The following is a 17,388-nucleotide window of genomic DNA, read 5'->3' as shown; positions in this document are numbered from 1 at the left end:
AATTAAGTATGTTCAGTCCTCATTGGTTGAGTTTGGGTCCTCCCCCATCGCCATCAACCCAGGCAGCATGGCCAATGGCCTGGGATGGTGGCAGTTGGAGTCCAGAAATATCTGGAGGGCAACAGGTTGAAGAAGGATGTCCTAGGAGCATCCCTTTAAATCAACCCTTGTGCAAGATGTAGGGTACATGGTGTCCTCCAGACATTAGGAACATAGGAAATTGACTTATACCTAATCAGGCTACTGGTTCTCCAGGTCAGTATGGCCTACACTGACTGGCAGTTTCTCACCAGGGTTTCAGACCTGCCAGGAGATTCTGAAGACGTGGGACCTTCTGTATGGAAAGCAGGTGCTCTAGCACTGGGTCTTTAGGCGCCCAGCTCCTATCAGCTCCAGCCGACATGATCAGGGATGATGAGACCTGGACTCCAGCAACATCTGGATGGACATAGGCTCTCCATTCCTGCCAAAAATAATAACTAGTGCTGGGTGAAACCATTGGTTCATCTAGCCCAGTACCAACTGGGAGCAGCTTTCAAAGGTTTTGGGCTGGGGATCTTTCCCAGCCCTACCTGGCATCATCCAGACTGGTCCCCTAAACACATAACAGTACTTTCCTGCGAACAGATTTCTTTGGGTAAATGGTCACATATTGATGTGGAAATGGGGTGGACTGAACTTAAGACTGGACAAATTATTATTATTGTTATTATTTAAATTTTATTTATACTTTTCAGATATATACATTTCATATACATTTTACAATCATTTTGACATTTTAAAACTTGACTTCCTTTCCCCTCTTAAATTTATTTTTAATATCTACTGCATATCCAAATTATCTTACCTTACACATTTATTTATCTTCTTTAAATATATACTCTTATGTAACTGCAGGTTATTACAATAATCCTGCCAGTGTTTTTATCTGTTTACAATTTATCTGTAAATATTCAATAAACAATTTCATTCTTTTATAAAAAGTTTGTTATCTTGATTTCTTGTTCTACCGGCAAGTTTCGCCATTTCTGCATATTCCATAAGTTTTTGTATCCGTTCTTCTTCTTTATATTTTTGGGCAAGTAGCATTCTTGCCGGTGTGGTTGCATACATGAATAAGTTTCTATACAATTTAGGTAGCTCTATCCCTATAATTCCCAAGAGAAAGGCTTCTGGTGTTATTTATTTCATTTTATTTTTACAAACATCATTTTAGACATCCTTTTCATTTCATTGTATATCATTTCCCAGTAAGCCTTAACCTTACTACAAGACCACCTGGACAAATTATAAACAGGGAGAAAGCCAAATGGAAAGGTGCAGTCAACTCTAAATTTATGTGTGCCAATGAGCAAACTCCCTTTGCTGGAGATCTTGGTGTTGCATAGCTTTAAAAGGCATCCAAAGCACTTGTAAATGTTTCCAAAGCACACATCGCATCCACATTCCAATTACTGCCAGGGGTTTATGAGCGGCTCCTAAAAGTGTTTTAAAATCATTAGTTTGGTTGTATATCCTCACAGAAAGCAGGTCACCAAATGGTCCCTGTCACACATGACTTCGATTGCAAGGAGATGCCCATTTATCCACTGAAAGGGACACATTCTTAGGAAGGGTCTAATCCAGGGGTCGGCAAAGTTTTCGTGGCTTGGGCCGGTTCACGGTCCCACAGATGCTGCGGAGGGCCAGAGTACGCACGCACGCATGCGCAAACACTATTTTCGGCGCCCCTTCCAGCACAGAGGAGGCGTGCACAGCTTCCCATTGGCTGTAGGAGCTTCCTGCAGCCAATGGGAAGCTGGCCAGCATCGTGGAAGGCGGTCCCCACTCTGCTCTGTGCCAGCGCACGGGAGCCAACCGAGCGGGCAGTGGGGGTCCCTGAGCAGGCAGCAGGGATCCATGGGCCGCTTGTGGCCCATGGGCCTTAGGTTGCCGACCCCTGATCTAATCTGAATACAGGACAGGGATGACGACAACGACACATATGGGAAATTGCATGTGGAAATGCATATCGTCGTAAAAATAACATACAAAAAGGCATCATATCGAGGGAAATAACTTGCGTAAAATCACATACAAAAGTATGTATAGTTCTATGACTGTGAGTTGTTTTAAAATGTTTTTAACACTGTGCTGTGTCTTAGTTGTTGTAACCCGCCCTGGGTGAGGAGTTGGAAAATGCACACTAAATGCTTTTTCGTGATGGTGCTCTTTTTATGTTTACTCTTAAAAGATTGCAAAACCAGTACAGAACTGTGCTAATCGCAGATGGAGCTGAAAGATATGCCTATGCGAAAGAGAGGAAAAGGTTGCAGGATCTGTGCAAGCCTCCTTGTGATGCCCATAAAATAGTGACTGTATTCTATAAAACATCTTCCCTAAAAGAAAAATCAAAGGAACTACTGTGCTTTGCTAAACGGGCGTCGCATTTTTATAGGGGGCTGTGTGCTTGAATGCAACGCAAGCCCCAAATCATAGGCCAGAAAAAGAAAAGATGCTAGTAAGCGTATTTTTAGAGAATCTGTAATTAGTACCTCAAGTCCCCAAAGGTGGCTCAGGCTGGCCTTGGCTTTAACTGAGAAAGCATATATATAACTGCTCCAGCTTTCACATTGATCTCAGAAGATACGCTCATCGTGTTCTACCAAGAGAACAAGGTAAGTGCATTCTGGTGGTGGGAGACCTGGAAGAGGTGCAGAGGTTGGAAACAAAATTAATTGAGGGTTTGGAGCCCCTAACCTACAAGGAAAGGGTAAATTGTGTGGGGATGTTTTGTAGTATGGGGCACACACAGAGAGAGAGAGACAGCGCTGATGGAGCAGACCAATGGTCCATCTAGTCCAGCATCTTCTTCTCACAGTGGCCAACCAGATACTCCAATGAGAACCTGCAAGCAGGACCTAAGCACTAGAGCACTCCTGCTTCCTCTGGCTTCCAGCGACTGATATTTATAAGCATAATTGCCTCCAACCATGCATGGTTACAATGCATGGAGCATGCTGAGAGGCAGAGCATAGCCATCATAGCTAGTAACCATTGATAGCCTTACCTTCCATGAAACTGTCCAGTCTTCCTTTAAAGTCATCCTCTTTTGGGAGTGAGTTCTATAGCTTAACTATGCACTGCATGAAGAGGTCCTTTCTTTTATCTGTCTCAAATCTTCCAGCATTCCTGAATTCTAATGTTATGAGAGAGAGAGAGAGAGAGAGAGAGAGAGAGAGAGAGAGAGAGAGAGAGACTTTTCTTTATCCACTTTCTCCATACCATGTCTAAACTTCTATAAAGTCACCTATTTCTTGCCTTTTTAGATTAAAGTCCCAAATACTACAACCGTTCCTCATAGAGCTGTTCTATTCCATCACATTAGTCATTTGAGTTGCTATTTTCTGAACCTCCATCTACTTCTGGGTACAGTGGTAACCTCGGGTTACATATGCTTTAGGTTACAGAGTCCGCTAGCCCAGAAATATTACCTCGGGTTAGGAACTTTGCTTCAGGATGAGAACAGAAATTGTGCAGTGACAGCACAGTGGCAGCAGGAGGCCCCATTAGCTAAAGTGGTGCTTCAGGTTAAGAACAGTTTCAGGTTAAGAACAGACCTCCAGAACGAATTAAGTTCTTAACCTGAGGTACCACTGTACTTGGTGATGTGGAGACAATCAGAGGAGGGATGTTGCTGTCATGATCTGCTTGTGGGCTTTGCACTCGTTGGCCACTGTTTTAAGAAAGGGTAATTGACTAGTTATTATTCTGATCCATCAGTGGTCTTCTTGTGTCTTTTGATGGGTCCGTCAGCAGCTCTTAGCCACGGCAGCTAAAGGGAGCCCACAAATTCAGAGCCAGCCTTCTTGTAAACATCAGATGACAGGGACATAGGAGAGAGGAAGGTTGTTGCCTTAATTCGTTGTGGGTTTCCTATGGACATCTAGTTGGGTATTGTGGGGAAGAGGATGCTGAACTGGATGAACCTGGGATCTGATCCAGCAGAACTCTCCTTGGGTTACTTTGTGTTCTTAAATTGCCTAATGTGAATGATGATGATGATATTGCGAAAGTGAGTCCCCTGCATTAATGTCATTGAGAAAATCCTTGTTCGTTATCTGAAAAGCCTGTCTCTATTCATCCTTGATCTGCTGCTTTGAGCAGGGCACCCATGGTCCCTCTACTTTCTTTCAGCTGTGTTGGGTACTGGGCATGCAGATAGACCTGAGATGAGTTTGGGCATTGGTACAGTGACCACTGCTGTTGTGACATCACCAGTGACAAATTAGTGCAATGAAAAGCAGTGACATTTGATATCTTTCACACAGATCCTTGGGAGCAGCCTTTGCTCCTGAGGTCCAGAGATGATTGGAAGAGAAGCCAGGATCAAGGTGGGGCTCAGGACAGGATCATTGGAGGCATCACTTCCAGATGCCTTGGGACCAATGCAGGTTTCTTCTGCGTGTTCAGTGGGATCAGGGTTATGCATGGATGGCCTCGGTCCTGTATACCTGAAGGAGCGTCTCCACTCCCATCGCTCAGCCCGGACACTGAGATCTACTGCCCAGGGCCTTCTGGTGGTTCCCTCATTGCAAGAAGTGAGGTTACAGGGAACCAGACAGAGGGCCTTCTCGGTAGTGGCACCCGCCGTGTGGAACACCCTCCCTTCAGATGTGAAGGAAATAAGCAGCTATCCTATCTTTAAAAGACACCTGAAGGCAGCCCTATTTAGGGAAGTTTTAATATTTAATGCTCTATTGTTTTTAACACTCTATTGGGAGCCGCCCAGAGTGGCTGGGGAAACTCAGCCAGATGGGCGGGGTATAAATAAATTATGATGATGATGATGATGATGATGGAGCCCCAAACCATTTCCCTTGCAGAGGTTTCTTGAAGGTGTGGAACAGTCAATTTCCTAATGCTTGGACAGTGTTGGTTCACAGCTTTGACCCTTTATCCCAAAATATTTCCTTCCAGTATCCCCAGCATTGCAGAATTATGGCCTTCTACAGCCACCATTGCAGGATCCAGCACAGCTTCCCAACTTCAGGGCCGCGTGTCAACCCAGGACCTCAGTGCTTTGCGATGAAACATTCAACATGCATCAAGAACCACCCACCCTTTGCAGGAAGGTGCCCGGAACCCTGTGATCTGAAGTGCAAGATTCAGTGTCCTGAACCGTGCACCCCGAAATCCCCGGCGCCTGCCGAGGCCAAGTGTGCTGAGGTTTGCGATGCTGCATGCGCTGAGAAAAGTTCGTCCCCACGCATGTCCCCAAGCACCAAACCCTGTCATGAGACCTGCAACACTAAAGACCCTCTGCAGCACCAACCTGAGAGATGCAACCTGCCGGGTCCTTTTCCAGGTCCTTTTCCAGGTCCTTTTCCTATGCTCATGCAGTCAGGAATGCCAAAGCACCCCATGTCGTGTGGTCCAAAATTCGGAGCGCAACGCGGCTTCCCCTCCTCCTCCAGATGTTTCCCACCTCGTAATATGTACCAGTACACAGCCTCCAAAACCTATAAGTCATGCTATGCTAAGTAGGGATCCGTGCAGCCACTATCTGGAAGGAAACTCAACATCTTGATCTAAGCCCTTGTTTGCAAGTAGAATGGCCCAGGGTGGGTGGGGAATCATTTGTAGTAAGAGTGCATTAGAACACGACATCAGGCCCTGTAGTCTATCAGTTCTAATAGACATTCGGAGCTCTTTCCATACCCTCAAATTATGTAAGTTGTGTGCATTTGGTGGGGAAGGTTGGCTTGTGGTAGCACACTCCACTCCTGACATATACCTAAACATTTATCGGTGTGGGAAGTACCCTGCATATGCAGGCTCTTCCATGCAACCCAGAATCATGATCCATGCAATCTTGAACCCTGGCCTTATAATCTAGAACCCTGATCCACATGATCTGGAACTCTGGGAAAGCAGGTTCTCATTGACCTAGAGAGGGACCAGTATATTTCAAGCTCTTCAAATAGGGGTTCTACTCAGACTGTAAAATCAATGGGTGTATGTTGGAGGGGTGAGTCTGGCCTCTACCCAAACCACGTGTATTCAGCTTGAACATCTGGAAAGCCTTTGAGGTTTCTAATCAAATTCCTATTGTCTTTAGCTATATGGTAGAAAGGGGTAGAAATGTAGGTAGAAGGGGGAAAGTATTCTTCTAGTTTTATAATCGTAGCTACAGAAGCTTCGAACAACAAATCCTATGCATTCATTCATACACCCAAACACACTAAAACTATGGATGGGGGGTTTTTTTGGTCAGAAAGGAAAGGAACAGCTTTGCTATGTACAAAAATGAGGCTGTCGTTCTATTCACATTTACCCAGGAGGAAGTCCCCATGGAACAGAGTGGAACTTATTTATGAGTAGAAATGCATAGCCTTGTTCTGTTAATAGCTGTTTCTAAAGCATAGCATTTTTAGATATTAAAATATGCTTCTCAAAGCTTTGCTCATAGTTCTTCTCAAACCCTCTCCTGCCACCAGTCGCTTTGCTCAAAATGGATGCTAGTTTTGTTTACAGTCTCCTTCATGCGGTCCAAAAATGGCTCCAGGACCTCCTTCTTCTTGGATCAGTTCCCATGTGGATTAAAATGCTATGTTGCCTTACAGCTTCCATTTGTTGGTTGGTTTATTAAATACTTCTGCGTTGCTCCCTTTGTCCAAAAGGAGCAGTTATGATCATTCACAGCTCTTAAAGGTTCAGCTCACAGAGGAGGCTCAAAGCTGAACTTAAGAGAAGGTGTTCAAAGATCTCATGGCTGAAAACTTGCACTATACTAATGACTTCCCCCAAAGAATCCTGGGAAGCATCATTTGTTAAGGGTACTGAGAGCTGTTATGAAATCCCTGTTCCCTTCACAGAGCTACAATTTTCAGTGTGGTTTAGCAGTTGACACGTCTTCCCAGGGAACTCCAGATTGCTTACACAGGGTGTAAAGCAAGTGGCTTTGGGGTTTTATTTTAAGTGTGGGGTGCCTGATGGGGATTTGTGCAGCTGGAAAACATGCTTTGAACAAACCCTGAGCCCAAAGGTCACACCTGGTCCAGGGATGTTGGGAGTTGTAACCTGAGAATGTTCTTGGACTCCGGATCCCCCTAGGCAGTGTTGGCCAATGGTCAAGGATGATGTGAGTTCAGGCCCAGAAATGTCTTGGAGGAACAGAGATTTCCTATTCCTGCTGCAGAGGAATATTTCAGAAGTGCTGGTCTCTGTGCTGGAGCCTGAGTGTTGGGATCCTTAGCTCAGGGGTGAAGAGCTTGTTGCCCAACAGAGGATGTTGGACTCAGCATCCAGCATGGCCAGTGGTCAGGGATGTAATGGAACCAGCTGCAAAGCAGGGGTTGCACGCATTGGTTAAATATTTTGTTGATTTATTTTTAACAGTTTTTACTGGCTACAACAGGGATGCGGATGGCGCTGTGGTCTAAACCACTGAGCCTCTTGGGCTTGCCGATCGGAAGGGGGCGGTTCAAATCCCCGCGATGGGGTAAGCTCCTGTTGCTCGGTCCCCTCTCCTGCCAACCTAGCAGTTCAAAAGCACCCAGTGCAAGTAGATAAATAGGTACTGCTCCTGTGGAAAGGTAAATGGCGTTTCCATGTGCTGCTCTGGTTTCACCAGAAGCAGCTTAGTCATGCTGGCCACATGACCCAGAAGCTGTCTGCGGACAAACACCGGCTCCCTCGGCCTGTAAAGCAAGATGAGCGCCACAACCATAGCTGTCGATTTCCCCCCCTTTTTAGGGACATTCCCTTATTCCAAATAGGATTCCTCGCAAGAAAAGGGAAAAGTTGACAGCTATGGCCACAACCCCGGAGTCCTCTGCATTTGGACTTAACTGTCAGGGGTCCTTTACCTTTACCTTTTTTTATTTGCTACAACATTGTCGTTTTTAAAAATACATTTTCTAATTCAGAATAATAGTTTACAGTCTAATAGACACAGTACAAAAGAGGGTGAGGGGAAATAAAGTAATCCAAGTAAAAATTATTATCTATCAGCCCTTTCTGTACTGGGTGGATACCAACGATTATTTAATTGTGCGTCCCCCATTGCAACACTGCTAGCTGCTGTTCTTTTTGTTACACCCTGAGTTTTCAGCCCTCGCAATCAGGTTTCGTTGCCAAGAGGGTGGAGTATAATGAATGTAGGGGTGTTTGCATATAGGATTTATTCAGGTGTGTGTATGCAGAGTCAGAACTTTGTACAACTTAGGGCTCAACACATTGGATCAGGAGAGTCCTACTGGATCAAGCCAAAGGGGATCTAGTGACCAGCATCAGCCTACCAGATTCCTTAAGAAAGCCCATAAGCAGAGCACAATGTCAACATCAAAGATATGCTCTCTCCACGAATGGAGATTCTGTTCCTACCATGGCTAATAAGGACAAGAACCATATACAATTTGGAAGGATTTGACAGAAGATATGGGTGGCACTCAGTGCCGGATTTACATATAAGCTAAACAAGCTATAGCTTAGAAACCCACTCTTTTGTCCCCCCTCCCCCCCCAAAAAAAAATAAAGAGGGGGAAAACTGGTTGTACATTTCCAAAATATAAGATGAAAAACAAATAGAATAAAACCTACATACAGCAACAGTGTTTTGTGTTGTGTTGGCTCCTATTTGTTACGTGCAAATAAATGGCTTTAGATACCTGTTAGGTCCATAAATTACCATATAGCATATATTCAACACAAGAAACAGTGACAATTTATTGTTGACAAAGGACAGCTAGATATATAAAGGGTCCCATTACCTTCAGCAGCTTAGGGCTTCATCAAACCTAAATCCAGCGCTGGTGGCACTCATATCTGTTGTATGACAAAGACAAAGTTCATAAACATTTTCTTAATCATTAGATGAGGAGTTTGTTGGGTGTGTGTGTGGAGGAGGAATCAAAACCTCCTGAAATACAAAACCCTGCTATGACCGATAGAGGCTTGTGCACATAAAGGAACAAATATGCAATCTAAATGGGCTTTATACAGAGACATATGGAGTTTCCATGAAAATGAATGTAAGCTTTAAAATATATGACAAAATACAAAACTTAGTAGGCAACCAGATTCAAAATCATCGATCAAATGCAATCTATAAAAAGGATTTAAAGAACAGATTCACTGAGCAAAGGTCAAATTTTGAAGCTGGTTTATGTGAAAGTGATGCGAAATGAATTTCTATAATGCATAAATTGTTGCTACCATAGGAAACAAAGGGTGAGATGGTCAAAACAGCAATGATTAAGTGGGCAAAGGATGTTGGAAACAAGGATGGTCCTTCTGATGTCGTTGAATTACATTACTCATCATCCCCAGCCAAAGTGACCAATTTTGGGAGTCCACCAACATTTGGAGTGCCACAGGTTCCCCAACCCTGAACAAGAAGTTCCAAGTGAGAACAAACACTGCCCTCTTGTGGTTAATTTTTTGGTGAAAGACAGGAGCCATTCTCTTCTGGGTTGGACATATTTAAGTAGCGCCCATCTAAGTACCAGCCTATTCAAATTCATTTTAAGCATTTGAGAAATGTATCTCAGAACCAAAATATATAAATATGACCTGTAGGTACAAAAAAATGTTGCTTGTTATAGTTAGGTGATAAACAATTGCCCAGTGCCATTATTCCAGATTTTGTCCAATTAATCGTATGGCTTGAAATTCTACCTAAAGTATTAGTTATTTTTATTAATTTGAGTATTGGTGCTGCAGGTGTACTAATAAACAGTTTAAAAAAAATCATTGATGTATAAAACTAATTTAAATTCTGCTTGCTTGTGACCATAAGCAAATTTCTGCCAATGTGGTGTAGTGGTTAAGAGTGGTAGACTTGTAATCTGGTGAACTAGCTTCGCTTCCCTGCTCCTCCACATGCAGCTGCTGGGTGACCTTGGGCCAGGCACACTTCTCTGAAGTCTCTCAGCCCCACTCACCTCACAGAGTGTTTGCTGTGGGGGAGGAAGGGAAAGGAGAATGTTAGCTGCTTTGAGACTCCTTCAGGTAGTGATAAAGCGGGATATTACCGTATTTTTCGCTCTATAAGACGCACCAGACCACAAGACGCACCTAGTTTTTGGAGGAGGAAAACAAGAAAAAAAAAAATATTCTGAATCTCAGAAGCCATAACAGCAAGAGGGATTGCTGTGCAGTGAAAGCAGCAATCCCTCTTGCTGTTCTGGCTTCTGGGATAGCTGCACAGCCTGCATTCGTTCCATAAGATGCACACACATTTCCCCTTACTTTTTAGGAGGGAAAAAGTGAGTCTTATAGAGCAAAAAATACGGTAAATTCAAACTCTTCTTCTTCTACATAAGAACATAAGAAGATTCTGCTGGATCAGCTCAATGGGCCCTTCAGTCCAGCATCCTGTTCTCACAGTGGCCAATCAGATATTTATTTTATTTAATTATTTATTGAATTTATATACCGCCCTATACCTGGAGGTCTCAGGGTGGTTCACAGAAAAGATCACAATATATAAAATCAAAATAAAAACAATACCCCCCACTCAAAGAGCCACATTTTAAAAGGGTATAGGATGTCAACTAGGTCAACCAAAGGCCTGGTTAAAAAGGAACATTTTTGCCTGACGCCTAAAGGTGTATAATGAAGGAGCCAGGGGAACTTCCCTGAGGAGAACTTTCCACAGATGGGGAGCCACTGCAGAGAAGGCCCCGTTCTCGAGTTGCCACCCTCCGGACCTCTCAAGGAGGAGACACATGAAGAAGGGCCTCAGAAGATGATCTCAAGGTCTTGGTAGGTTCATATGGAAAGAGGCGATCCTTGAGGTATTGCGGTCCTGAGCCGTTTAAGGCTTTACAGGTCAAAACCAGCACTTGGAATTGGGCCCGGAAACTAATTGGTAGCCAGTGCAGTTGGAGCAGGATCAGTGCAATATGCTCAAACCGTCTTGCTCCGGTGAGCAACCTAGCCGCTGAATTCTGCACCAGCTGAAGTTTCTGAAACATCTTCAGAGGCAGCCCTATGTAAAATGCATTGCAGTAATCTAACCTTGAGGTTACCAGAGCATAGACAACAATAGTGGACACGGGTAGTAGATACCCATGGAAAACCCACCAGCAGGACTCAAGCACAAGAGCAACCCCCCCCCCCCCGCAGTTTCCAGTAACTGGAATTCAGAAGCTTTGCTGAGTTTTGTCTGATAAGCACGTGCCAATGGTTTCAAACACAAATCAGACATTGGATTCCAGCAGAAAACAAGCACAGCTCTTATTATGGCTTCTTCCTGCTTCTACCCCTCTCTCACATACTTTGCTCTCCCTTTGTCTTACTCTCCACCAGCCAGGTGTGTGGGAGGGGGGGTACCCATGAGGAGGGCCCACCCATTTGCCCTCTGGCACAAGGCTTTGCTATACTAATGAGCATGTTGTGACCCATTACATCACCAATAAGCTGGTCTAGATAATTCAACAATTGAATCCCCCCAACTCAGAAGGCTAGATATAGATGACATTGATAGATATTGATTCAGGTGTTGGTCTGACACAGTCGAAATAATAAATAAACAAACAAACAAATAAATTGTCCGGTAGCACCTTATAGACCAACTAAGTTTGTTCTGGTATAAGCTTCTGTGTGCATGCACCCACACGAAAGCTGATATCAGAACAAACTTAGTTGGTCTATAACAGGGATGTCCAACAGGTCAACTGCAATGTTTTGGTAGATCATGGTTGATCTCTGGCTCCCTTTCCCTAGCGTCGCTAAAACTGACTAAAACTAACCCCTCGCCCTGCCCTCCATTGTTGTTTGATCTCTGGAAGGGAAGACAGAGCTTTCTCTGTGCTGCTGTTTTCATCCACAGCGATCTTTTTGTGAAGGGCTTTCCTTTCCTCAAAAAATCTCAGCCACTTTGAACTGAACCCCCCAGAAATGGGAGTAGATCACTGCCAGTTTTTAATTCTGAAAGTAGATCGCAGCCTCGTGAGAGCTGGCCACCCCTGGTCTATAAGGTGCTACTGGACAATTTTTTAATAGATAGATATAGCAGTGCTTTTTTTCTTTAAAAAATGTTTAGGGGTACTCTCATTTTGACTCAAGAAAACCACCATTTTATAGTTCAAATCGGGGGAAATAAATACAGTATATGGGAAAAAGTACAAAGAACATGCCTTACCTCATATTACACAGTTGACAGCTCACAGTAACTTCCACATTGGCACAAGGTTGTGTGCACTAACATCTTCCCGATTCCTCTGTAAAACACCACACATCCACATTCCACACTGCTTCACACATTAAACGCTCGCTTCTGTCTAAGACTCAGGAAACGAGGCTGCCATTGGGGGTAGCAGCAGAACTGACGATTTACTGTGCTAGAGAAGAAACGAAAAAATGTTTGGGGTATGCGTACCCCTGCGTACCCCCAGGAAAAAAAGCACTGGATATAGATATGGTAAATATAGTTACAGATATGTGACAAAACTGTATACAAAGATCTGTGTTTAGGAGAAATTTGTGATAAAATGTTGATTAATTTTTTCATGAGGACTTTTTTAAAAAAATGCAAACTAGTGTTGAAATGTAGATGACTTAATTTAAGCATGGAAAACTGAAGAACTAGTCAGAAACTGAAATTGACATATCCCTGCTGCCCCGCCTGCTCTCCAAGGCATTGCAGAACAGCGGATCAGCACTCCTAAAATGAGGAAATCTGTTCCTTTGGGAGGAGTATGAAAAGGGAACATCTTAATGTAAGTCACGGAGGTGCTGAGGCAGGGAATGAATGTCGGTTGGGTGGGGACCAGCCCTGATGATAGGGAAGGGAGTTGACCTTTGTGAGCTTATCACTTGGCAATTAGTGTAAGGAAAGTCACCACCCATCTGGTTCTCATTTCTGGCTTAAGTGAGTGTTAGAGTCTGGGGTGGGTCTCCTTTTGCTGGGCGAGTTCCATAATAATCCCAATCTACTCCCTTTTCTTACAGCTGTGTTTACCAAAATACTTGAGAACACTTTTTATAAAAAAAAACACAACAATCTTTATTAAACATATTTCACAAAATCATACGACAATATACTACATTACAATTTGTATCCCATCCCATATAGCAAAAAATTTAAAATACAAGAAATTTTAAAAAGACCTAAAATAGACTTCCAATTGTTCTCAAAAAAACTAAATTACACTTGTTATATTACACAGTATCATATTATCTTCTTAAGTCTTTTGGAAAAAGAAAAAAAAAGAGAGAAATTAAATAGAAACATTAAATTTACATTAAATTATCTTTACATTGCAAGACTCATTCAAGATCTGCCAGGAGGTTTTTGCTGTCATAGTAATTTTTCAGATATTCCTTGAATATAATCCATTCTTGGTTTGCTTTTTGTGTCGAATAACCTCTTACCCTCCCTGTCATTTTTTGCCCTTTGCAGATATTCTAACAGTTTAACCTGCCATTCTTGATTTTGTAGGTGTAATTTCATTTTTCCAATACGTTGCTTAGGTGAGTATGGGTTGGGCCTCCTTTTGCCGGGTGATTTCCATAATCATCCCAACCTACTCCCTTTTCTTACAGGTGTGTTTACCAAATTACTTGAGAACACATTTTTGCATTATCAGCGAAGCAAGTACCACCACACAAAGACCTGGCTCTGAGACTTCTTTCAAAAACTCCAGAGACCAGCTCTGTCCAGCTCTGAAGCCCAGAGCCTTCTCCGAATCCTGTGAACGGTTTGGAGTCCAGGGTGCCTCCAGGCTAGGGATAAGAAGGATCTGTCAGTTCTGTCAATTCTCATTTTTCCAATCTTCAATTCAGTTCTGAAGCTATTTGAGATTTAATTGTTAATCCTCGTGAAAATTCACCAGCAAATTTCACATAATAAACATACTTGAACTAAGGTTACCAGATTTTTTTCAGTGAATCCGGGGACATTTTTCAACTTCAGTAGGAATGATAGGATTTTGTCAGGGGACTGATTTGTAAATCCTGGGACTGTCCCCAGGAAACGTCTGGTAACGTTAACTTAAACATACATAAACATTTCTGAAAAGATGGGTTGGTTGGAGAACTCCGCTGCAAAATTTGAAAAATTGGGCCATTTGGAGGAAGATTCTATTTTGGTTCTCATGTTGTTGTGGAAAGTGCAAATTTAATAGCTCATCTTTAGACGTGATCTGAATTGAATTTCTCACCAAACCCTATTGCAGACTGTGAGTATTTTTCAGGAGGGATTCCATCACAAACTGGAACTTTCATATTCTCCCCAACTGTGATTTCCAGCAACTGGTGCTCAGAGGCATTATATCTTGGACTGTAGAGGCAGACCAGAGCCATTGTGGCCGGTAGTCAGGGGTAGCCTAATCTCCCATGAATTTGTCAAATCCTCTTTTAAAACCATTAAAGTTGCTGGCCATCACTCCCTCCTTCCATAGTTCAATATATGCAAATGACAGCAACACCTCTCCTGTGTTCTGGGAAATGATCCATAATGACTTGGGGGGGGTGTGTTTAAAAGTACTTTCCAAACAACAACAACAAACAGAGTCCTTTTTGTTGGGGATAATTCAGACTGAAATTCCCAGGGGTCAAAAAAGGTTATTTATGCATGCCGCTACTGCAGCCCGTGTTCTGTTAGCCCAAAAATGGAAAACGAGCAAGGTCCCAACTAAAGAAGAATGGGAACTTAAGTTGACAGAATATGCACAGCTTGCAGACTTAATATGTAGAATAAGAGAACAAGAAGAACTTAACGTTTAAAGAAGATTGGAAAACGTTTATTGAATATATAGGAGGGAAATTGTGTACAGCTGAAAACGCTGGCAGCTTTAAGATAAATTCAACAGTGTAAACAAGTTTTGATGAATGCAATAATGGAATACTGAATGGAATAGCTTTTGTGAACATGCAGTGATTTATGTTACGAAGCATGGAAAGAGAAAAAGGGAAGTCACTGATATCTTAAGGATGCAAAATGAGCATTTTAACTTGTAAAACAGAAAATTTAATAAAGCCACTTCCGAACTAGAGAGGAGGTAGAGTTGCGGGCTTCACGGCCCCTCCACGTGCATGGGGGCTGGCCCTCAACCTCCGCATGATTGAGGGAATCCCCGGTCGCGTCATCCCCTGGCTAGCCAATCGGCTGGCCTGGGGGAGTGGCCTGGGCTATTTAGCTCTGGCACAGCTGGGGATCTCCCTCTTTTGCTGCTTCAGCTTCTCCGGTTTCCCACCCTCCCGCCCTCTAAGGTTTTCCTTTGACCTTGCTATGGACCTCGGTTGGTCGCCATTAAGGGGCCTGGTAGGATTTTTTCCACTTGGCAAATTGGCAACAGCCATTTGGTTTTTCGCCTACCTCGTAGCAAATCGCCACAACTTCCTCGGATTGGTAGTTAGGCATTGGCATTAGTATTGTTATGTAGATGGAAGGGGGGTGGAAGAGCCATCACCTCCCCCGCATATAGAAGGGTAGTCCGATAAAGGATTCCAGGGAGCGTGGCCCTGTCCGAAGCCTATGGAGGTGAGGGCCTAAGGCACGCCCAGGAGCAGTGACCCCGGGGGAGTTCCTAGTTGATGTGCATCAGCAGGACTCCCCCTACTGGTGATTAACCCTTCCCGGACTTCAAGCAATCAGGCTGAACCCAGATAATTGGTTAGGACCAATGCCTAAGCCAATACCACTCATCACCTGTAACCAATAAAGTTGTGGCCATTTTTTGCCCATTAACCTAAATAATTGTGTCATGTGTCTTTATTTACACCAGGTGAAGGCGGGAACTCGCCACGATATATATAAATTTCTGGGCCCTCAAATTTTGGGCTCACCCAGGGCACCATATTATGAAAGATTAGCAAGTCTACCCCTGACAGGTGCTTGTCAAATAAATTTGCAAACATATATACTGTGTATCTACGTGTACCCTACTCCTAAGTTTGCTTAAATAACTCCCTTATTTTTGGATAGCCCTTTCTTGCTTCCAAAATGATTGGCACTCATCCATCAGAGCGCACTATTATGGGACTGTATGTGTTTAAGGCTTACCTAGCGCCGCCACCATCACCTTGAGAGAAACAGGTGAGCGTCCACTCTGATTTATTCACTGAGAGATCAGACAACATTCACTGTTTAATCAGCATCCATCGTCATTTGTTTGCATGAAGGTGAAACTGCATTTGCATCGAGCAAGCATCTCCCCACATGTTCTGGGGCATTTCCCTATCATTTTCCTGATAGCAAGAAGTCGCTGTCTGTTGGGGAAGCAGGTTTCTTGTGCAAGATGCCTAATTATCCATTATAATGGCGTAACCTGAATCTGCCGACACTTGTGATTGAAAACCACCTGGAAATAGGGACAGACTGGAGGTTCCCTGATTTGACTGGTGGCAGCTGACCTGATTTCTTTCTCAACATTGCAAACCAAGTCTCTGTAGCCCATTTAACAGCAGGAACTAATAGGCAGCAACATAATAATAATAGTAATCAACCAAACCCAAAAGGCAAGACTTCGTTATTGGAGACACATCCCTGCCCCTGGTTCTCCTCTTTAAGGCCTGTAAACACATTCAGTAAACAAATGGAAATATTTAAGCCCCTGAATCTCAAGTGGTCCCATTCTTTTAGGTCAGTTTCTGAATAATTCTATAAGATCTATCATCTATCTATCATCTACCATATTGGCCCGAATATAAGCCATACCTGCAAATAAGCTATACCTTTAAAATTCAAGGAGAAAAAAAGAAAAAGACAATCTCCAAATATAAGCCGCTCCCTTAAAATTGGAGAGAAAAAGAAAAAAAAATTAGATTCAGGGAATAAAATAGTGATTTTATTTTAACATTTACCATATAAGCCTTTGATCTTGCAAACCCGCAAAAGTTACAGTACGTACAATCGCTAAAATTGCAAATCGGCAAGAAAACTTTTTTCTTTGTTCCGTTTTACCATATGCCTGTTTCAGCAACAATATCATAAAAGACAATTTTTGTAAGTACGTGAATTTAAGCTGCATTTTGACTTTTCGCGGTCGGAATTTGGGGGGGAAGTGTGGCTGATATTCAGGCCAATACGGTATCTATCTAAACCTATCTTAAGAAAAGCCCATTGCATCAGGCCAATGGCCTGTCTAGTCTTGCATCCTGTTCTCACAGTGGTCAACAAGACATGCCAATGGGAAGCGTTAGCTGTTTTGAGATTCCTTAGGGTAGTGATAAAGCGGGATATTAAACCCAAACTCCTCCTCTCCCTTCCTCCCCAAGCAAGGATGGTGAGACTGCAGCTGAGTGAGCACACTTCACTGCTGCAGCGACACAGATGGCCCAGCTCGCTTCGCCTGTCTCTGCCCGGACGAGACCCCTGCTTGCCTCCCGTGCTGCCCCCATCGCACCCAGCTGCCCAGCCCCACACCATGATACTGCTGTGGGAGTCGATGCGCGGCC

At 43.4% G+C, this 17,388-nt stretch overlaps 1 long non-coding RNA gene across 1 annotated transcript; it reads right to left on the bottom strand.

The window, feature by feature from the left end:
* Positions 1 to 815: 815 nt before the first annotated feature.
* LOC310752008 lies at positions 816 to 17,269 on the bottom strand. Its single transcript, XR_014542784.1, has 6 exons — positions 15,995 to 17,269; positions 12,131 to 12,329; positions 8,754 to 8,808; positions 3,050 to 3,178; positions 2,535 to 2,683; positions 816 to 1,478 (listed from the first exon to the last, which is right to left on the bottom strand). It is a non-coding gene; the product is annotated as an uncharacterized lncRNA (long non-coding RNA).
* Positions 17,270 to 17,388: the final 119 nt, after the last annotated feature.

The sequence above is a fragment of the Podarcis filfolensis genome (assembly GCF_964270895.1).
Source record: "Podarcis filfolensis genome assembly, chromosome: 16".
Taxonomy (NCBI): Eukaryota; Metazoa; Chordata; class Lepidosauria; order Squamata; family Lacertidae; genus Podarcis; species Podarcis filfolensis.
Note: the sequence above shows the minus strand (reverse complement) of the source record. Positions and strands in the feature narration are given on the sequence as shown.